This window comes from Desmodus rotundus, chromosome 10, assembly GCF_022682495.2.
Source record: "Desmodus rotundus isolate HL8 chromosome 10, HLdesRot8A.1, whole genome shotgun sequence".
NCBI classification, from domain to species: domain Eukaryota; kingdom Metazoa; phylum Chordata; class Mammalia; order Chiroptera; family Phyllostomidae; genus Desmodus; species Desmodus rotundus.
Window position 1 is genome coordinate 6,056,413 of NC_071396.1, and position 23,515 is coordinate 6,079,927.

The window sequence follows — 23,515 nt, forward strand, 5'->3', positions numbered from 1 at the left end:
CAGACATGCATAGCTAAAGAAAAACTGAGCTTATGACCACCGAGGGAAGTTCCTTTTCCTATTTGAATATTATTTCCCTTCCTTTTCTCATAAAAACCCTTTGCCTTCACCCTATAATCGGAGCACTATTTGGGTTTTTGACAGAATCAGTGGTTCCTGAATAGCTATTCTTTGCTCACAAATCAATCCCCCGCTGCCTCTCACTTGGCTTCTTATTTTTAGGTTAAACAAAGCCTGAGCTCTTTCCAGGGGAAGCAGAGGAAGCTGGAAGAATGAGTTTCAGCATAAAAAGGGCCAGGCTGAGGAGCTATAATGAAGAGCTCAGACAGCATCAGAGTTCTGTGCATGGGAAACGTGAGTGGGGTTGAGCAGGGGAGCCTTGAGAAGTAGGGAGGGCAGAAAAGTAATTTTAAAGATGACACAGCTTTGCCTACAAACATCTCTAACAATAAAAATTGCAAGGTGTGTCTGTAATATTTTTCCAAATAATAATCAATCCTGAACTATTACCTTTTAGCCCAGACTCATCCTGGCCTGGCTCTGTTTAGATAATGCAGACCTCACACACCTCTCTGATTTTACATACACAGGTAGGCTTTCAGGTAGTCCCCTACCCTCTCCATCCGAGCTCCAAAACAGGGAAAACGAGGTAATCATTTACATGAAGTAAATGTGTTCTGAAAAACTACGGCTCAGCTGGTTACCCGTGTGTATCTATTCAGGGATACGCGTCCCACTCGACAACCTACTGGATCAAACCTCAGACACCATTTCTTTCTCTCACTTGCACTGGATTGATACGGCTTTGACTTCAGATTCCCTCTCTGCTCTGTGCTACCGTTGCCTCTCCTCTCGTTTGTCATGTATCCACGGGCCAGTTCTACTTTGTGTTTCTCACCGCAGTCGGTTCAAATCTCTGCGAGGATTTCAGGGCCATCATTTGGGGTTTACAGCTGTACACCTTCCTCAGAGAGTTGAGTGCTGCCGGATCACTTGAAAGCCTTTCTAATCCCTGGTTTTAGTTCAGTAACATTTCTGCCAGCTGACCAGTCTCTAAGTCAGGGGCAGATGTGTGGAGCGCATTAGCTCCAGGCCTAGCTCTGCATGAGAAAATTCCTCTTTTTTTCTGCTGGAAGTGAAACACAATGACTGAAAAATAAGTCTAATAACAAAAGTTGGCATGTGCTTTCATGTTGCTCTAGCCTTACGTTCCTGAAAACCATTTTCTGTAACATCACAAAATCCCCTCGATTCCGGGTGACACAGCCCACAGAGGGGGTCACGCAGTCACTGTCCACAAAAGGCTTTGTTTTTGAGACACAGTGATATCTTTGAGCTTAATCTCTTCTTCACAGACATCCAGGAATGCTGAGTCACAGCGAATGAGTCTACAGTAGTCAGTGGCAGGGCGTGAGCCCTCGAACAGAAAGTACTGGAACAAGACACTGAAACACACTCGAACTTGACAGTAATGATCAATAAAATGGTGGCAGTAACAGACCTAAAGTCAAAGTGCTGCCGTGGAATTGATCAAGATACATTTACCTGCATTCGCCTAAATTATAAAAAATGTGCATTTTCACATTTTCAAAGAGGAAAGGCCATAGGAACTAACCTAGGAAAATATTTGTGATGCATTTTTAATAATACAACAAAGAATCAAAGGACTTAACATTATAATGGAATGGTTCTATTGAAGGCGTCCCAAAATATTATGAAGTAGGTAGAAATAATTTCTGATATCTCACCTACTAACTACAACTTTTGTTACTTGTAGTAAGGAGTAAGGAGTAAGTTCATGGAGTCACCTGCTGGGATCAGTTTCTGGTTGTACCTATGCTGGCTGGGACTTTAGACAAGTTTCTTAGTCTTTGCCTGAGTACACTCATTGCTATAGGGGTGGCAGAGCTAAAAACATGTGTGTATTTATACACACATATATCTATGTTCATGTCTATATCTATCTAACATATTCACGTCTATGGGTTACACCAGTGCCCCAGATTGCACCGTACACCATGGGATCCGTTCTAGCTTTCACTCTTCCACGTTTGGCCCCCTTCTCCAGTGATGAGAAGCATGCCTCCCATTATCTTCATGCAGTCGCTTACTCGTCCACTGCTCCTGTATGTCGGCAATCTCCGGACTCTGCCAGGCAACTGAGTCACGCGGGAACTGCCTGCCAGCCCGTCGTGCCTGTCTCCACCAATGCCCTCCTCAAAGCAATGCCGTGATTCTTAATTTCTTTTCTCCTTTGAGAAGCTGATGCAAGCTACCCACCCTTTCCCCAGAAAACGCAGGTAAGCATATTTACAAAAAAATTACTACAATTCCAAAATGTTCACACTACCACCTTTATGACATCAAGCAATTTCATTTTCTCTGAGACTCAGTCTTTTTACGTGTACATCTGTGGCAAAAATAACCGTCCCCTCAAAAGAAATGGTTTGAATAAGAAATTGCATCCACCATGCTTTGAATACGGAGAGCAAAGTCACAATGATAGTTATTAGAACTACCTTCCCCAGTCAGCTCTGGATCCACAGTATGGTCGCCAATCAGTTGCTATGTACTTCCATGTTCTGATAATTCATTACTTCCTTCTCGATTTACTTACCTATATTTCGGAGTCTGTTTCCTCTCCCCTAAAATGGTGGTAATGATACCTATCACTCAGGGAAGTTGCGAAAATCAGAGCTCACATATGAGAAATAACTGATGGATAAAAACACGTTCCAAAGTGGTAGTGGTCGCTGACATTTCGTATTGTGCTGGCATTTTCTTAGCCCTTCCAATTTGTTTATTGGCTTCTCATGCTTTGAATGCTTTTCTCCAGCTATCTGGTAATTTAAGCTCCACTCATCCTTCAACAGCCAGATCAATTCTATCTTATCCTCAATGCTTCTCCAGTCTTTCTGTATGCATTTTATTCTTTATAGCCCCCCACCATGTTCCTTTCGCCTACGCTAATCCCTCTGGCAGATGTATCTTGACTTCATAATTTAATTTAACTGTATTTACAAGGGTGAGATATAAGAATCATCCATTTCAATTGTCACAAAATAGTTTTTACAGAAGATTAGCCAAAGGCAGTGTCCACTTTTCTATCCATCACAACTTACACAAAGATCAATGAGATAAATCTCCTGGTAGATTTAGTCAAAAGATTTATCTCTGGTAATGAAGTTACCAGTATGCTGTGTTTATATTGGAGGTGGTGTGGAATGGACAATTGTGGGCTGTGTCAAGCAAATTCAAGTCCTAGCTTTGTCACTTCCTAGCCTGGTGAACTTGGATGATGCATTCAATCTCCTTGCAGCTCATGTTGCTATTTTGTAAACTGGGGATGATACACTTTTTTAAAAGATTTTATCAAAGATTAAATCAGAATGTACACACAAAGAACTTGACAATTACAAGGTAATAAAATGTTAGTTTCCCATATTTGCCCTTGATTTTTTCGGCTATTTCATTTATTTTTTTCTTCTTAACTCTTTTAACACTGAGAGCTAAGCTAGATATCTCTTTTTAAGTAACATAATATCTATTCTACATGGTTTTATTCAATTTTTTTCAAAAATGACATCTCAAAGTCTAACTTAGAAAAATTTCTAAATATATAAAAGTAAAATATGTTTGTTTATTTAAATAGATTAATTTTAATTTTTTAGAAAATAGCCAAATAATACATTTAATGTAATTTTTTGCCTATAAACAAAAATCTAAGAATAAATTGAGACTTTTTGGAGAACAATGGGATTTATTACCTTTTTTTTCTTTCTCTTTTTATAGCAATAAGACCACTTAACATGAGACCTTAACAACTTTATAAGTGCAAAGTACAGTATTTTTAACAATGGATTGTATGCAGGATCCTGGGATCTTGTGTAACTGAAACTTCAGACCCTGGGGGAGGAAGAGACTCCCATTTCCTCCTCCCCAGTCCCTAGTAAGCACCGTTCCACTGTTTTTCTGTACTTGACTATTTTAGAAACCTCATGCAAGTGCAGCCACGCACTAACATTCCTTCTGCAACTGGCTCATTCACTTAGTACAATGGAGAACACGTTAGTTTGTTGGTGCCTCCTTACCGAACCCATCCTTAGTAAACCAGGAGTCAAACTGTCTAGGTTAGAATCGTGCTGTCTGCAGTTAATAGGGGCTTAACTTTGGCCAAATTAGTTAGCCCCTCTGTGCCTCCGTTTTCTCAACCGTAAAGTGAAGAATAATAATAACAAAAATTACAGCATCTACCTATTCTGTTTTCATGAGAATAGTTAACTTTGCAAAGTGAGCCACACAGTGCACGGCATAAACTTAAATAAGCACTGTGTACATTTTAGTAACTTTTAAAAGAAAATGCAGAACAATGCTTCCTCATTGTCAGCCCACTGAAACAATATGCTGTGAAATGATACTGTATAAGCGAACAGCAAAACCATGTCTAGGCAAACGACAGTAGAGCCGTTCTACAGTCTGATCCTGTGCTGAGCCAAACCGCCAGTCTCATGCCGACGCAGGTGGAGAGGCCAGGGAGACCAGCGGGCTCCGTCTCTGCGTAGGCTTTTGTCACACGGCCAGGGTGTTGTGGGTCAGCAAAGTTCTCAGAACCGCATTATCCCAGCAATGTGGTCACCGACTAAAACCTCAATCCCTGAATCTAAAGTCAGCTCTGTCAAATCTATCAAACTAGATCATACCAGTAAAATCATCATGGCCAACGGGCATCCGTTTTGACTGATTCCTCTTTTCAATTGGCTGTCTTGGCATTTTGTCTCGGGTTTAGAGTAAACACTTAAGGAGTGAATACGGTACTTATCTACCTCCCCACTCACACTGATGGTGGTAGTCAGACAATCAAGGGTGAAAGACCTATTCTGACAGCAAATAGTTATCACTACGGTATGTGGGCTTTTTTGAAGGTGAGCACAACGTACAATTTTAGGGCCATGAACAAGTTTCAATTGCTACCTTCTCATGAGAGTGGGTATGGTTCAAAAGCATCTTGATCACAGAATATAATTTTTCAAAGAGATATATCAAGGTCATTTGTGTTCCTTTGGATTACTTCCAAAGCTTCAGATGCAGTGTTTATCCAAATTGTTTGCCTTGTAAAGGGGAGAACAGCATTTCTCAACTGCTAGCCGCGTATTTCGAAACGGTCTGTCGGATAATCAAGCCTGTGAATAAGACCTGGAAGCAGCTGGAACGGCACCGGATTGCTCTTGGTAATTGGCATTCATGTCACCAGTGAGGAAAAGGCACTCTGTCTAAAATAATGTGGACTGATGAGACAGGGCATGTCTTCCCACACAGGGCATGCATTTTCACAGGGGAAAAAAGAAAAAAGCATTGTCCAGAGACATTTCAAACGTCACGACTATGTATTTTAACATCACATGGACCAGTTCCTTGAAATCTTAGCCAAAGGAGGCAAGATGTCAAACATCTTTCTGTAACCAATCATATTTTGGGGGACTGCACGTTCCAGTGAGTACAACAGACTATACCATCAACAGCTCAGGTACAAAGGGCTCCATTTAGCACATTTACAAAACGCCTGCCTTTGAGCGAGTTGAATAGCGCTGTTCAGGTTTCGCAGTGGGAAACAGCCTGCTGGTTTCGATAGGATGTCCCTTCCCAGAGAGGAAAATAATGAGTACACCAAGGCAGTGCTTTGGAAAGTAGTGAAGAATGTGACAGTTAATCAGAATTATCTATAAAGTGGCCTTATTTGACATCCAACTTTATAAAAATCAACCATAAAGTTAAATATCATCATGAAATCAATTCGTGGTGCTGGTATGTTACAGAAAAGACTCGATCGCTCTCTCATACACACAGAAAAAGATAACATGCTACATCAGAAAATAATACCTAGTAGAGGAAATATCCCATTTAAGAAAATCTGTTTGCTAAATTTTAAAATTATTCCTTTCTCTTTGCCCTTGGAATGTCAAGTAACCACAAATTAACTTAGTATTAATTTCTGTAAGTCTGAGTGCTAATTTATAGGCCACATTGATTTTTTTCCATTTTTAAATTATTTTATTGTTGTTCAATTACATTTGTCTGCATTTTCTCCCCACCCCTCTATGCCACCCCAGCCAAACCCACCTCCCTCCCCCACCCCCACCCTCCCCCTTGGTTTTGTCCATGTGTCCTTTATAGTAGTTCCTGAAAACCCTTCTCCCCACCGTCCCTTCCCCCCCACCCCCGGCTATTGTGAGATTGTTCTTAACTTCCACGTCTCTGGTTATACTTTGTTTGCTTTTTTTCTTCTGTTGATTATGTTCCAGTTGAAGGTGAGATCAAAGCACAGCCCAATGTTCATAGCAGCACAATTTACAATAGCCAAGTACTGGAAGCAACCTAAGTGCCCATCAGCAAATGAGTAGATCTAAAAACTATGGTACATTTACACAATGGAATTCTATGCAGCAGAGAGAAAGAAGGACCTTATACCCTTTGTGACAGCATGGATGGAACTGGAGGGCCACACTGATTTAAAAGAGAAAGCAGAATAAACAGAGCTACCACGTAGTACAAAAAAATACTAAGAACACACATTTTTGGACAGTAAGTCTAAAAGTATGATTTATAACTAAGAAATGCTACTGTTAGCACTTTTTTAAGCCAACTCCATGTGGAACATGGAGCATAAGATACAATCTAGATTTGTCTCACTCATTCATTCAGAAGATAATTATTGAGGACCTAAATTACTCATTGTGATCAATCCCTCCGCAAAGCAAGTGGTGAGGTATGTGCACAGATGAGGAAAAGGAGCGGCTGCACCTCACCTTGTGGGGTCACTACCTGGTGCCTCCACTTATGCACTTACACACGCTGCCAGGTTAGGGTGACTCCGCTTTGCACGAGAGGAAACAGCATCGGAGCGGCTCTCTGACTCGTTCGACAGCTCGAAGTAAAGCCACCTCAGCACTGCTACAAAGCACCTTCAAGTTTGGTGAGGGCAGAGGGCTGTGACTCAAAGGGAAATATCATATCTAAATTAAGTGTCCAAGACTTGCTTTCAAGTATTAAAAGGAGAAATAATTCTTGTATTTTTTCTATCCGTCTCCCCCCGTTTAATCATCTTTTGAAAACACAGCTGTTCAGGGCAGATTATTGGCCAAGAATGAACTACTAGCAATTGGTTCCACAGGTGATTATTTAAATCAAACTAACCATACAACATACCTGAGAAACCTTGTGAATTCAGATAACTAGCTACAAGACTTGTAGTTGTACTTTTCAATGCACTATTGGAAAAATATCATGGTTTCTATAAATTCAATATTTAAAAGAAGCTATCGTTGATAGGATCTAGGATGACTTGTCCATAAAGATTTTAGTTTGTAGAGGTGATACACACACACACACACACACACACAATGGAATAAACACACACTGGAATGTTACTCAGCCATAAAAACTAAAATCTTGCCATTTGTAACAACATGAATAGACCTAGAGGGTATTGTGTTTTGTGAAATGAGTCAGACAGAGAAGGACAAATACTACATGATTTCACTTATGTGTGGAGTCCCCAAAACCCCAAGACAAATGAACAAACAACAACAACAAAAATAGAAACAAACTGATAGATGTAGGCAACAAACTGGCAGTTGCCAGAGGGGAGGGGGGAGGGGGGAGGGTGAAAAAGGTGAAGGGGAATAAGAGGAAAAACTTCCAGCTGTGAAACAAATACGTCACGGGAATCTCGTGTAAAGCACAGGAAATATAGTCAATGATAGCGTAAGAACTTTGTACGGGGAATAGAGGGTTACTATCTGTGGTGACCCCTTTGTGAGGAATATAGATGCCAATTATGTTCTGCACCTAAAAGTAAGATAATACTGCATGTTAACTACATTTTAATTATAAAGATAAGTCTCCAAAAAAAAAAAAAAAACATTTGAGTTCATGAAGCTACCTGAAGAAAGCACATGAAAATCAGAAGCTCTATAATTAAGAATCGGAATGAAAGCGAGGTCTGAAGAGGAATTTCCGTGAAGCAAGCACAGCCAAATAGGTTCCTTTCCTCAAAAGAATATAACAATGTAACTTCCTGGGATAATATCATCACTTCTGGGCCTTTGCTCTGTCGGCAGGATAATCTTTCCAATTCATTTGCTACTGATCTACAAGGAATCTGATGTCTTCCATATTTCTTTGTGCTCTCCAGAAACTTGCACATGAGAATTCAAAAGAATATAAAATTCAATTTAAAAAAGAGAACTAGGATCAATAGCCCAGAATCCACACAGTCTCCCTCATAGGTCATGGGGATGCCAGGTGGGGAGTTCCTGTGCCCCACCCCCCACTCCTTTGGAATACTACAAAGATCAGTGATTTCTGATTTCCAAACTGCACTTGATTCCAAAAAAGACACTTTTTTCAATCCTTCCTCCACATAAAAGGCCTAGATTAATTTCTGTGGCAGGTAGCCTTTTGTCGTATGTATGTACATTTCCATCTGAGGAATTTTCCTCTTATTTCATCTTTTCTCTGAATCACATTCTAATAATAATTTTTTTAAAAGACCGTTGGATCCTGCTAGCCTTCAAAAGTTCAATCTGATGTTCTCCTGAGACACCCAGGCCTCTAATGACTATTCCTCTAGTCCTACAGATTTAAAAATATATCATTTCTAAAGCTTTAACAGAACAGTTTCTTCTGATGACAACCCCCCGAAAAGGAGCAAAACCTAAAATTATTTTCATCTTGTTTAATCTTGGTAGAGCTTCATTCTACACGACAGGGAAATTACCTTCTTCCCTTTATTTTTTGACCAAATGAGAACAAAGAATAGATATTACCCATCTGAGCAATAGCCATTTTACATCCCATTTTCATTCCGAGGAGCCCTAATGAATTCTCCTTACTGAATTGAGAGCTGATCAATTCCTGAGTCAGAGAAGCAGCTCAAAACTAGTTCTTTTACTTTCAGTCATCTCCCTAAATCTCCATTATGATTATTTAGACTTATTTCCCCCCTTCTCCCAGGAAGAAATGAGGTTTTTGGGCACACAGAAATAATGGTATGCTTTATCCTAATAAAAGGAGTTTGCACTTTGGAGGCACGGGTATGATCACGATGGGGACTAAATGAAATAATTCCTACCCGTGTAAATAGCCAGCGCCTCTTCTATAGCCTCCTAATGCTGTGAGCTCAGCCTTCACAAAGACTGGAGTTCTCACGACGCTGACAAAGAGAGACTGAGCAGTAGAAACTGGAAAAACTCTAACAGCAGTGGGCTTTCTGCACTGTGAGTACGTTAAGATTAAAAATGTAGTTTTATCTCAGTGTGAGGCCAACGTTAATAACTAGTCCTATTCAAGGAAAGCTTCAAGAATTCTATAATTGAAAGTTGCCCAATTGTGCATGGACTAACCCAACGCTGGAGTAGCACCATTCATCTTAGTCAGTGTTTCACTTAAACAGCGAAGTTTTAGTAACGAAGCAAGTGCCTTTATTTTCTATATTATCAGCTTTGATACCCTGCATGTGTTCCTGCTTCTGCAAACGATGCTACACGGAACGGCATCGTGGCAGATTCTGATGACAAAGTCAGGCAGGCAGAAAAATTCATTTGTGGTTAAAAGAACAGCAAATGTTACAATACTCTGTCTTCGGGAAAACAATAATCATTTCACCTACAGCTAACTTGGCCATTGTCATGACATACATTTTCTACAAGTTAATTTTTTATGCTTCTTTTGAGTGATTTTTTTTTTAAACCACAGCAATGCTTTTTCAGCTCTCTTCATTTATGTTCTATTTTCTGATTATGGAGATCTTGCCTGTGAAAGTGATTATATTGGAGCGGCAAGTTCATTTTCAAAATGAAAAATACAACTTCCACAATTTCATATTTTATGTAAATGATATGAAATCCACCCCCAGCCATGATCCATGGGTATAAGCGTTACAAAAACTTCTTTTGACTTTTGACAGACACCCCAGAGGGAAACAATAATAAACCAGGACCTCCCTTATTGCTTCTCATGGTGGGATTCAGCTTTGTATCTGCTTCTCTTTGATTCCCTTGACAAATAATAAAGCCGGTCTCTAGGCTCCTGTTGGCACGGCTTGCAAGTCTCCATTAAGGAGAAGTCAAGAAGTGTCTGAGTTCGTGGCATCCCTGGATGCCTCTTCTTCAATTATTCAAGATTATTCTGAGGCTGTTACCCATCTGACAGACTTAGATGTATTATACACGCATGTCCAAGTTTTGTCAGCTTAATATATTTTTAAGTTCAATGGGACCGGCCAACTCAAACATACAGGCTGGTGCCCAACGTGGTCACATGCATTTCCTGAGCAAAAAGTTCCTTGTTGGCTATTGAAGTGCAGGACGCAGCCTGGAATCTTGGCGTGGTTGCCCTCCTGCCCATCTGTCATCATCAGTTTGCCCATTTACATTGTGATCTGCCAGGATAAACTACAGACAGGAGCCAACGAAGGTCGGAATGAGGGACTTAGCCTTCAACGCGTTCATCCAAACTTACGTTCCCCTGTAAAATGTTTTCAACAAAAAGAAAATCACTGAGGACCATTACTTGGCTTTGTTTGGGTATTTTTTTTTCTTTTAAAGATCCTTATAATGGTTGTCTTCCAAGAGTAAAATTGGCTTGAATATTTACTTGGGCGAGGTTCATATCACATAATCAGATTTATAACTTCTGTTGCCAAGTCCCAGACTGTAGTACGCAATAATTTTTTTGTTTGCTGTTATTCATTAGGAAGTATGTCCAAGTCCCGCTTAGGTTAGTACTTAGGGATAATCGGTTTAATACGAGAATGTGTGGATGCTGAACCAACTATGTTAGCACAGGGAGTCTCCATAAAGAGAGTGAAAGACCCATAGAAAAGTAAGAAGGTGGTGGAGAGAGTCAGAAACCTACAGTCCAGGAATAAAACCAAAGCAGGAGCAAAAGGTGAGAATTCAGGCACCTCATTTCAGGGCCCAAATATCACAAACTAGGGCTGATGTAGGTGAATTTTTCCTAAATCTGTTTCCATTTTGGTGCTTTAAATGCACAGTTATTTAAACTGGCATTACTGGTCCCAGCAGATAGGTAGTTTATTGATCAAATTTATCCAAACCTTATAAAATTCCAGAAGCAAACTTCCATTAGCTTGATGCAATCTACTTAACAAACCAATGGCCGAGCATAAGCAGAATTTTTCCTGGTTTTAGTGCTGCTCAGGCTGACGTACACAGCATGAAACTGCAAGAAAGCTTTCCAGGAGGTGGACCCAAATGAACAAGGATGCGGGAGGCTGTGTGTGTTACCTTCAAGAGTCAAATGTTGACTTCACAGGGAAAAATGATGTCCTTGTTGGTATCTTTTGTCACTCCCTATCCCTAAGTGTATGCTGAGATATTAAAATCTCCCCTTGAACTTACAGAAAAGTTATACCAGGATTGGTTATTATTCTCAGCAAGGAAGGTCAAGTTGACACAGAAAAAAAGGTGTTCTCTCTAGTAACCACTTACCCTCAGGTTCAATGCCCGACTCTAATTTCTGCATACTGTGCTAAAGCAGATGCTATGGACTGTTTGTGCCCTCCCCCAAATTCATATATTGAAATCTTATCTCCCTCCTTGTGATGCTATCAGGAGGGGAGAATTTGGGGGGTGACTGGGTCATGAGGATGGAGTGCTCGTGGGTGAATTAGTACCCCTAAAGAAGAACGAATCTATGAACATGGAAGCAGGTTCCCAGCAGACACAGAATCTGTAAGCACCTCAGTCTCGGACTTTGCAGCCTCCAGACCTGTGAGCAGTAAATTTCTGTTGCTTATAAGAAACTCAATCTATAGTGTTCTCTTACAGCAACCTGAGCAGACTAAGATAGTACATGATTTCCATGCAGGGTCCCAAAGGGTCTGTTTTTATGTATTTTATCCTATACATCACACACACACACACACACACACACACACACACACTGTTCTATATACTCTGGTTTCTCTTCAGTTTGCATAAATCCTTTGCCTTAAAAAAAAAAAAAACACATTATTCTGAAATGGAGTCCATAGAATTTCTGAGACTGCCAAGGGGCTCTAAGACACATCCAAGTGTCTTAGAGACACTTTGGAGACAAGTTCTAGAGGCTCCACTGGTGAATGCCAGCAACTTAGTGTTTAAGACATTTACTTGACGCTAAAACAATAGGACAGACCAAGGGCAACAACAAGTCTGTTGTGTTGGCATCAACTGATACACATCACTCAAAACCCACGTGGACTAAGCACTTCCTTTTTAGATCAGGGGCCCATCACTGAATTCAGTTTGTAACACCCTGAAAACAAGGCAAATAAACACACGAGCAAGCAAACCAGTGCCATCTAGTCTCCCACGTCACAATTGAATCCTGTCATAAGTAATCTCATGGAGGATCCGAACGGTCTGCTTGTGAAGACCCTAAAGGAGATGAATTGATAATTTTCAGGTACTTGTAGTCATCAGACTTGTTAAATGGGGAAAATTAACATCATATATTTACCCAACAAATGAGTTCATGTGTTAGAGACAACTTATTAGAAAATTTCCTTTCATAAGTTATGGGAATGCGGTTCACCATTCTATGCCCTATGTTACACAGTTTACAGGTCTTTCATCTTTCATTTTATTGCTACTTAAAATTCCGTCCTAAGAAACAGTTGGCCCCTATTTTAAGAAAGAATCTGTTTATGGTTTGGTGTCTCTCAGGCTACAATGCATGCTTTCATACCTTTAAAAATACATCATCCTCCTTCACTTTCCGAGGAGTCGGAATTCATCTTTATCTCCCATTACAGGCAATGACTTCAATTTACAAGATGTCTAATGGAAATCCGTTTTCATTTTTCAGAACAGAAAAGATCAGCTCTGTGGTATAAGTTTTAAATCCCTAGAAAACTTCGCCAAGGTCAACAGCCTTACATAAAAGTGATATGCACGGTCTTTTAGGAGTTAAAGCAAATCTAAATAAGCTACACTCAGATAGGGGGAACTATTTTTATAACAGAAAGCTCCGTTGGCCATTACTCAATTATCTTTCTGAGGGTGAGTACCTCTTCGGTGTCCCATTTTTCATGGCATTAATCCAATACAGCACTTTACGTGGAAGAGGATGGGCGTGGGGGAGAAAACTGCACCGCTAATCCCTCCTCAGAGGCAATTATGTTGTCCGGTTCGCAGGTAATGAGAATATTTTCTGAACTTTGCACATATTTCGACATGGATTGTAGAGATTTGTGTTTGGGGTCTTTTTTTTCGTTTGTCAACTTTTTCAACCATCATTATTTTTACAAGTGAAGTTCCGCACAATCAACAAATCACAGAGCTAATCCTGAGGATGTGTTTGGAAACATAAAATTAAAGAGCCAGTGTGAAATGATTGATGGCTGAACTTGGAAGAACAAAATATTCTGCCAGCCAGGCTTAAAAGAAATCTATGGCTAATACTATAGGGTACAGTCTGCAATGAAAGTCAGTAGTCAGCAAAGTTCCCTACTATGGGAAGTGGGAAACCTGTGAAGAGTTGTCTTTTTTCCATACGTGATCTCAAAATAAGTTTTGCTTTTTGTAAATTGTCGGCATCTATATTGATATGACCTCTCCACCACAAGAATTCAGAAATAAGGAAAATCCCATTACTGAACATTTCTTTTATTTTTGAAGATTTTATTTATTTATTTATTTTTAGACAGAGGGGAAAGGAAGGAGAAAGAGAGGGAGAAAAACATCAATGTGTGGTTGACTCTTGTGTACCCACTGGAGACCTGGCCCACAACCCAGGCATGCGCCCTGACTGGGAATTGAGCCGGCAACCCTTTGGTTTGCAGGCCAGCGCTCAACCCACTGAGCCACACCAGCCAGGCCCATTACTGAACATTTCAACACAGAAACAGGAGCTATGGAACCAGCTTGTGAGAAATTACTGTCACAGCACACGCTGTACTTGGGGTGGAGGTGATAGGTACATGGTCCATTTTTTTCTAGTTGCTCAGGCCAAGGACCTTGCAGTCAAGACTTCCTCTTCCTTTTATTTATATTTTACCTCCAATCTCTCAACAAATCTAAGTAGCCCTATATTCCAAATCTGTTACCACCTCTACTCACTCCGATCATTTCCAAGGAATAAATTTCTTTTGCTGGATTGTTTCGATACCCTCTTGCATGGTCTTCCTGACTCTACCCAATCTCCCCTCAATACGTCGTTGACACGGTAACCACAGGGATACCGTTAAAGTGTGTATTAGACCACATGCTCCCCTTCTTGAACCCCTGCAAAGGCTGCCAAGGCCCTGAGTGGAAAAATCGACATCTTTCGAATGACTTACATGGCCCAGAAGAGTCTTGCCCCCTCCATGCCTGCTTATGACCCCAGTACCGGTTCCCATCACATCTTTTGCTGCTCATCTCCTTGCTCACTCTGCTCTGGACACACTGACCTTTGTGCTCTGCATGCAATCCAAAGGCCAGGCCCCATGTCAGAAATGTATTGGGTTGGCCAAAAAGTCCATTTTGGTTTTTTCCGTAAAATAAAAGATACATTTTTCATTTTCACAAAGAATCTTATTGATTTGGATATTTTCAGGATGTCGGCTATCTCTTGTGTGGTATAACGTTGACTGTTCTTAATGAATGTCTCGATTTGATTGCTATCAACTTCAACTGGTCTACCCGACTGTGGACCATCGTCCACTGAGAAATCTCCAGCACAGAACTTCCCAAACCACTTTTGACACATTCAATCAGTCACAGCACCTTCTTCATGCACTGCACAAGTCCTTTTTTTTGAGTTTCAATTGCTTTTATACCTTTCTTGAAATAAAATATAATATGCCAAAAATGTGGCATGTTTTCTTCAATATTCAATATTAAAATGGCTACACAAAAATTCACCAATTTTGACAAGTATTTTTTAAATTCACATTGATATGACAGCTGTCACAATACAATGTAACAAAATTATTTCGAGTGAGGTTAAAAACAACCAAGTGCTACTAGAACCCTCTTAGGGAAAAAGCCAAATGAACTTTTTGGCGAACTGATAGCACTTCCTGTCCCCCCATGACTGGAGCACTTCTCATCATTTAGATTCCCAGTGTGTCCCCCCTTCCTTCGACCTTGATTCAAAGGCCCTCTTCTCAGCATGGGCTTCCCTAATGGCCCAGTTAGAATGACACCACTAACCCCACTGACCTCTTCTCCCCAGCACACCGTTCACCTTCTTGACTGATTTGTCTCCACGGCACTCTCCGTCTGACCTACTACATATTTTATGTATTTCATTTACTATCATTTCTCCGTGTTAGAAAGATCCTTCAGGATACAAGCATTGTCTATTTTGTTCACGGTGGTATCCTAGTACCAAGACAGCCCCTTGCACAAGGTAGAAATGCTAGAATTATTTGCTGAATAAATATATAAGTGTGTTAATCATAGTAGGAAGGTTTAGAAAGGAACAGGTAGGCAAATCCCTGGAAGATATAATACAGCTTCTATATCAAGACAAGTGCAAATGTAATAAATATGCATAACAGAAGAGAGCCTGTATCAGAGGAAATCAACATGATGGGATAAAGACTCAGTGATACAAATGTGCCAGTGTCCTTGGCCTGTGAGGGAGCCTTTGCAAGGGGTCCCAGCCTCCCTGGGCTGTGTGAGCTAGATGAGTCCGGCTGCCGTAGCTTATTGTGGTCAGTGTTAAATTCTTCCGATGACCCTTATTTCACTTCCTTTTTCACCCATCGGCCTGGGACTCTCCCATCAGTGTGCTCACGTGGTGAAAATGATCACAAAGAGTGAGCAACGGAGGCAGATTTGACGTCTGTGTCATAAACACAGAGAGAGAACACACTCACTGCATGGAGTCTGAGGAATGAATCTATAGCATTAATAAACCTAAATCTTCCTTTATTTATTCCTTCATTCAATAAACCTCCTCACGTAGGGTGGGCAACCAACCCAGGCTGCCCGAGACTGGGGGGTTCTCGAGATGTGGGGCCTTCCGTGTTAAAATGAAGAAAGCCCTGGACAGACCAGGACGAGTCAGCCACCGACTACATGTTGAACTGTGATAAATGATAGGACTTTTAAAAAATATATTATGTAGCCCCTTCTTTGGATATCTGAGAAATCTCTTTATATCTTACATTTGCCAATAAAAATTAATTTTTATTTCTTTGTCTTCAGTATGTTAGTTAAACTCAACAAACATTCACCTACAATGTCTGCTTTGGGCAAGCATTTTGGGATGAGTAATTCAGCTCCACATGAAAAAATTTAGACACTAACTGGGGAAACCACACTTTAAAAGACATGGTAAATTTAGTTTGGTATCAAAAGGATTTATTGAGCACATATTACTTGTCAGACAAGGTTTTGAGCACTAGGAGCACATATGATGTATTTTAAAATGTGGGTACAGCATAGCAATCTCTAAACGGCTTCTTAGCTCCAGTTTAAATTCAGTCTGGATCTGTTCCTAGGACATCTGTTCATCAGAATAGATTCTCAAGGGAAAACAAATAATTTTCCCATTGAAGATGTAACTTTTACCCTTCACGCCTTTTGGGAGCTAGACAACATCAGCCATTGTCTGTTTTTCTGAGTATCCAACCAAAGAGTCTAATGTCTCTAGTGTTAGATGCAATCACAGACCTCTGACTGCATCCATTTGTTTCAGAGAGGAAGAGAGAACTATTTTTACTATCAGCATTGAAGAGCCAAGTCACCTAGAGAGAGACAACTCACGCCCCACAGTCACAGCCAGACATCCGAAAGCCTGCTTCCTTGATGGTGTGTAGTTATCTCGGATCTCCGCGGCAGCAACTGGAGATGCTCTATTGCTATCGTGAGTTCCGACTGGCCTTTGATGGAAATCATCTTTGTTCAGCCACATTACTTTCCCATTATCTTTTGGTGAGGCATGAGAGCTAAGGTCTAAACAAAAAAGCCAGACTGTCACACGTCTTTACTTATCCCAGCATTTAGAGACCTGAAGCTATCTCCCTCGGCAACAGCCTCCAGCAGAGGCTTCACGCATTGAGAGAGAAAGATGCCCACACAGACTTCAGTCAGAAATGCTTCGTGCCACAGGCTGCTAGAGTTGACCCGGGGATGATCGTCTTTAAAGCTAGTAGCTATCCCACAATTATCCCCTCAACGTTTTTTTCAGCTGCTTCTTCAAATACTACATTCCCAGTTGTGGCCATCCCTGATCCCAAGCCTTACAGAAGGCTTCAGTCAGCAAACATGGGGGCTGGTCACCATGGTGACGCTAGTGTGTTACCCAGCTTAATTTAAACCTCCGATTGGAAATGGGGTAGACAGATAACACAAGAGACAGCACGTTGAGCAGAATTAAGGCGTTTCAATACCGACGATGCTCAGATGAGCCCCCTCAAACACACACGGCTGCACACTCGGTCCGGAGGAGAACTTGCATCATTACCCACTCACTGATCGAGGCTTTAAATGGCAATCACGCGGAGAGGGACACTAGAGTGGGGTCTTAGTCTGTCTGAGCTGCTGTGACAATATGCCGCTGTCTGGTGACTCAAACAACGGAAATTTACTTCCCCCCATTCTGGATACTGGAAGGCTGAAGTTAAGGGGCCAGCTCGGTCCGGCAAGGGCCCTCTTCGGGGCTGCAGACTGCTGACTTCTCACTGTGTCCTCACCCGTGTGGTAGAATGAGAAAGGGATCTCAATGGGGGCTCTTTAATAAGAACACGAATCCCATCACGAAGGCTCTGTCTTCACAATCTAGGCCTCTCAAAAATCCCACCTCCTTAGACCTTCATGTTGGGCATTAAGATCCAACATATAAATTTGGGGGGGAGAGGGGAGGCCATAGCTTATGACTAGGATGCAAGCCGGCAGTCTCTTTGCATTGGGCATATATTCCTCCACCTGTTAACTCCAGATCTTGCCCCATCATCTTGGGGATGTTCTAGCCTTCTCCAGCAATGTAGCTTATCAGCTTTTTATCCCATCTACGCACCTGAGCAACACCAATGAATCAACCTAGCTGCAGTAATCTTTCTTTCTAAGTGGCCACATGACGGATGGATGGATGGATGAGTGGGGGTGGGTGTGTGGGTGGGTGGATAGATGGATGGATGGAAGGTATACAGACTTGAACTACCATTTATGGGATAATCTCTGTTTTGTTTCCTGCTGCTATGATAGCCCTAATTATCCCTGGGATGAGAGATAATTGACTCAATGAATAAAGGAAATCAATAGGGCAAATGTATAAAAACTGTTATTAAACCCTCCATGTCTATTTTCCTTTGTTCCCTAGTGAGTGTCTATTACTCATTCAAGACCCAGTTTAACAATCTCTCCTTCATCAAGTCCTCCCACTGATTTGATCACTACCCCCCCCCCCCCGTTTTAAAACCATACTTTGTATACACTTGTAGTTGCAGGGATCACACTATTATTTTCACCAGTCCCACTAGGCTGCCAATGCCTCAAGGACTGCAGCTTATGCAGCTATAGGGTTCCCATGCTCTCCTTCCAGCAACAGCACAGGGCCGTTTCAGTCCTCTGACCTCGCTAGAGGAGACTTGCTTCCAGATAAGAAGATATCCTGGATCCCTGAAATAATTCGGAGCATGCTTTTATTTCTAAATTATGACCACCTCGCTTCTTAATCAGAGCATCCTGACCTCAATTTCACCGCCTTTTTGACGCAGGGTCATTTAGAACTGCTGCTATGGAAGAGTTTTTGAGGTCTACTGAAGTACTTTCTTGCATTTTTTTTACAATCACTTTTAAACTTACTTCTTTTCTGCTTTCCGCTACGTGATGGCTTTTGTCACTTAGTGTTGCTGTGCCTGTTCTTTGGACATCGCCCGTCCCCACGTTTCTTCAAATGCGCGGCCTGTATTCGCCTTCAGCTTATGAAGCCAGGAGACTCAGGTCACTAGAAGACCACCTACACGGATAGAGTTTGCAGGGAGAGATGGGGGGCTTCCTGACAAGTAAATTACATGACACCGAGACTTGTGTTTTTGCTGCTCTAAGACTTTTAAAAAATTATTTTTAACCTCATGCCTCAGGTCAATTCTGGATGAGGGAAGTCCTTCAGAAAAGTGAAGCCTTCACATAGATATAGGGAACTTGAATGTGATAGTAAAAAAAAAAATTAAATAATAAAAAATACTAAAAGCAAGCCCCCAGATTTCCCACCGATAAAACTACTTAGAAAAAATGTGAGTCCGTGGAACCTGAAGCAATAGATAGAATGCCCTTAAGGTCTGGCACCCTTTAACTCAAATTTATTCAATACTTTGCATCTAAAATAATAACTTCGGTGCATGTGCACATGTTTTTGTGTGTCTGTCCACATGTTCTGAAGTACCAAGCACACATATGCAGCCAAGCACACCTGGGGCTTTGCTGCGAGAGGAACTGGTGACAAGGGAGAGTTGTTGGAACTGCTGAGGGCAAATAGCAAGCACGTGTGCTTAGAAACCTTGCAGCCTCCTTGCTGGAGAAAACCGTACGATGTAAGTTTTCTTCAATTCATTCAACATTATTGGAAATTATCTTTTTACATCAGAGGAGACGCTTGTTTCATGATCTGTTGAGAAACTTCTATGAGACATTTAAGCTTATTAACTTTTCTTAATTCCTATGAAATTAACTCAAATTTTAAGCAGCAAAGTGCTCAGCTGTTCTTCTGTAAATGTTTTCCGATACAAAACAATGCCACTTCACGGCTTAGCATGGTCTCATTTTCATCGCTGCAAAGTGCACATAAAAATTGTTCCAGCAAGATAAAAGATTTGTTGTTTGCCACTGTCTTTTAAAAACATTAACTGATAGTTTTCGTGCCTGGTTTCAGATACATTGAATTTTCATAACAGGATCTACGTTGAGATTTTTCTCTAGAAGTGAAGATTAAACCTTGTTTTCCATCATACAGACATCGCTGGCTCTCATCAGTGCAATTACGGACGTATCTGCATGTGGCAGCCTCACTGTGCACGGTTCACATTTTAAGCAAATACCAGATTCTTCAGGGCCTGATGCTTTATCACTACAATTTCACAACTGCCTCTTTGAATAAAGTAGAATTTCTACAAAAATCTCATGGCCATTTGTCAACGATTATATTAGAAAATAAGCCAGTTGTCTAAATTTTACTAGAACGCCTGAAAAAAATTAAAAAGCAATTAGCAGGCATTTCAACAATCACCAATGAATAAAGTTACCTGCCAACTACTAGTTGCGACAAGGGAGAGGGGCTGTTTATGCTGTGGTTATTATTGCCTATAATTTCAGTAAATGTCTTTGAAGACTTTGTGATGTTACTTCTTGCCATTGGTGATCCTGTTTTTACTGGGGTTTCTTGGGTTGTGTGTGTGTGTGTGTGTGTGTGTTTTGGCTTTGAAGGCATACTGACGTAATAGAATCTGCAATCCATTTGTCTCGCTTCTATATTCCATCAGGCATTTGTTTTTTGTTTTGTTTTCTTTTCTTTTAGCTAGAGCCTTGCTCTTCAAAACACAGTCCATGAACTAGAAGAATTAGCATAACCCGGAAGCTTCTTAGGGACACAGAATCAATTGCAGGCCCACTGAATCAGAATCTGCCCTTTAATGAGATCTCCAGGTGACTTGTTTGCACACTAAAGCAGCAGTATCCTAGGGCACATAAACTCCAGGTGCATGTTACTGTGCTTTGTGAGGTGAACATTCAATACTGAACCTGGGGACTGTTGCAAATGAAGTTTTAAATTGAAAGAAAAGAATCACATTAAAATGATTGTGTCCGCTTAAAAAGCTACCTTGATGTTGGCAAACATACATCCCTTAAACATTTTTTTGCAATAAATAACACAAAAGTAAATAAAACAATTTTAGGGCTGCTGGGGCATCAAAATTCTTATTCCAAGTGCAACTTATTGTATTTGGCAGAATCTTCATTCATTCGGCAATGCCAGGCACTGTGACTACGGTAAAGGACCCAGAAGGCAAAAATGTCAAAGAACAGTCAAAGCCCTCGGGTGGATTATGTATCCTTGGGGGAAAACAAACTAATAAGCAGGTGTTTATAATAAATAAAATGTATAATCACAACCAGTTTGAATGCACACAGTGAGATACAGTATTCTCAGATATTAATCATTTCTCCACCATTTGCACCAGGGAAATTTTAAATTAGTATATGTTTCAAAAGTACAGAGACAGAAACAACAGAAAGTTGTTGTCATTGTTGCTTGTTCCTTTACGTGCTGACTATGTCTATTTCCAGAGAAGAAAAATGAAAGCTAATGAGGGGAGCAGATCCCAGAGATGATTCCATTTTGATAGACTGAGAAGAACAGAGTGGGGTACAGAGAGCCTTCCACAGCCCTGCACCCTCCAGACAGGAAGGAGTGAGGAGGTGATGTGTGATCTCAGGGAGACAGAGGTAAGAGGTCTGAACAAGGGGACAATGAAGAAACGTGGTCAGCTTAATTATTGCAGAACACCATTCACATTCGCAAAACCTGTGGATCCCCAAGGAACTGGTCTCCCAGTGCCTTTTGGGGGAGGCCCCTCCGTCAACAGCTACTATGAGTGACCCTAAGTTTGGCCGAGCAGCATGCTGACATCTTCCTTTTTAATGGCCTAATGTCACCACACAACCACAGAAACCAACAAATAAATAAACAACAACAAAAAGAGGATGGATCACAACAGCCAGCGCTGTGGCCCCCAAAGTGGCCACGGAAAGCCTGTAACCTGGTTCCGAGGTGAAACTGAACAAACTGTGTGCTTATTATGTGCCGGGCAGTGGGGACAGCATCATGTTGTACACTCACTGCATCCCTATAATGTAGGCATTTGTATCACCAGCCTCCTTTGAAGAAACGCAGAAACTGGAGCTCAGGAAAAGGAAGTCACTTGCTTGCTCCTGAACACACTGAATTCAATCTGGTAAGTTACAAGCCCATCATCTGTGTGATTCCATAAGTGCACATTTAACCTGCATGTTATAGAAGCAAGTCGTAAGAGAGGCATGCATTATTATTGGGATGTTATTAGGCAAAATGCTTATCTAATTCTCACCCGGGGAGAGAGAGGCGAAGTCTGTGCTCCGTCTTCAGCATAAGGAGGAGGTGACTTCGGCAGTGACAGGCACTTCAACAAGTGGAGAGGCACAAACTCAAGCCCCAGGGTGGGAAACAACCTGGCCCACGGTGAGGGGAGGGGGGAGCAGAGAGCTACAGGCAAGGGGCGCGTACAGTGGTGAGGCTTGGGCGTCTGTCCAGCACTGAAGGGCTGGCTGGGAGCCTTAAACATCTCAAACCGCAGTCTTTGACCCAAGAAAATAGGAGATAAAATACTGAATGTTTCAAGTACAGTAACACGACTTAGGAGGCCATAATAATTAGGATGTAATATGAGGGATTGAAACAGCACGCATGGTTGTAGACAGCACATTTGGTCTACGAAGCACCGTTTCCTTTACACCGAGCAGTTTCATCACTGGCTGTTCCCATACCGCCCCCGCCTGGCCTGCGAGGTGAGTGTTTCTGCTGCTAGTCTTATCCCTGACGCACCGTAGGGTTGTTGGTTGCACTCAATAAAAATACTAATTGTTCAACATGACTGAACGATTTTTTTCCCAGCAAAGGAAATGCAAACGGCCATAACCATATGAAAGTATGCTTAATCTCACTCACATTAAGAGAAATATAAGTAGAAACTAAAAGTGATTTAGAATATTCTTTTTTGCCCTATCAAATGGCAAAAGTCATGGAGACATGCATTGCCGGTGGCCAATCTGACAAAATCTGTCATGATTTAAAATGCATACATCCTTTGACCTAGTGATTCCTTGTCCAATAATTTATTCAGAAGATATACTCAAATGTGCGTGAAGTGACACATAGTCAAGACTCATTTCACCTTCCGGTAATGACTTTCTCTCTGCCCTGTGTCCCATACCTCGCTTTCTCAATCCCTCTGGTTGCTCTTTCTCCGTTTTCTCATCTGGCTGCGGCAAAACCTGCAATACACTCATAGGATGGATTAAGAGGAATTGTCACTTGCAGGTTTTAAATGTCCTCACCCTACTCTCACAGTTGTGTCAGTTTAGCTGGGTATACATGGGAGGTTGTGAAAAACTGCCCTTTGTCTTTCAGCTTCCAGTGTTAACATCGAAGCCTTGTAGGTCTGTTTTCCTCTTCTGAAAAGTTTCAGAATGTTTTCCTCCTTTCTTTTTTTTTTTTTTTTTTTGGTCTGGAGACATTCCACAATGTTGTGCTGTGCTGTTTTTGCTGTTGTTGTTTACTTCATTTTCAGTGAGTCCCTTCAATCTGAAAACTTCAGTTCTGAAGAATACGGTTCATGTTATTTCTTTTTTTTCCCACATTTTGTATTGTTGTTCAAGTCCATTTGTCTCCATTTCCCCCTACCCCAGCCATCCCCACCTCCTACCCTCGACCTTACCCCCCTTTGGTTTTGTCCACGTGTCCTTCATATATGTTCCTGAAAACC